Consider the following 377-nt stretch of genomic DNA (forward strand, 5'->3'; position numbering starts at 1 on the left):
TAGTTCTAGCATCATAGTTTTATAAAATTAATAAATGAAACGATGAAAAGAAAAATAATAAGAATATAACGGATGATAATATATATATATATATATATATATATAAACGAAAATAAGAATATAACAATATAATAATAATGATGATAATAAAAATATAATAATAATGATAATAATAACAATATCATAATAATAATAATAATTATAATAATAAAAGTATAAAAATAATGATAATGATAACAATATCATAATAATAATAATAATACAATAATAGGAATATAAGGGGTGATGATAATATATATATACATATATATATTAATTTATTTATTTATCTTCAACAACTTTGCAAATACAGAGAGAAGCAAAATAGTCGGGCTTTC

Source organism: Penaeus chinensis, chromosome 9 (genome assembly GCF_019202785.1).
Source record: "Penaeus chinensis breed Huanghai No. 1 chromosome 9, ASM1920278v2, whole genome shotgun sequence".
Lineage (NCBI taxonomy): Eukaryota > Metazoa > Arthropoda > Malacostraca > Decapoda > Penaeidae > Penaeus > Penaeus chinensis.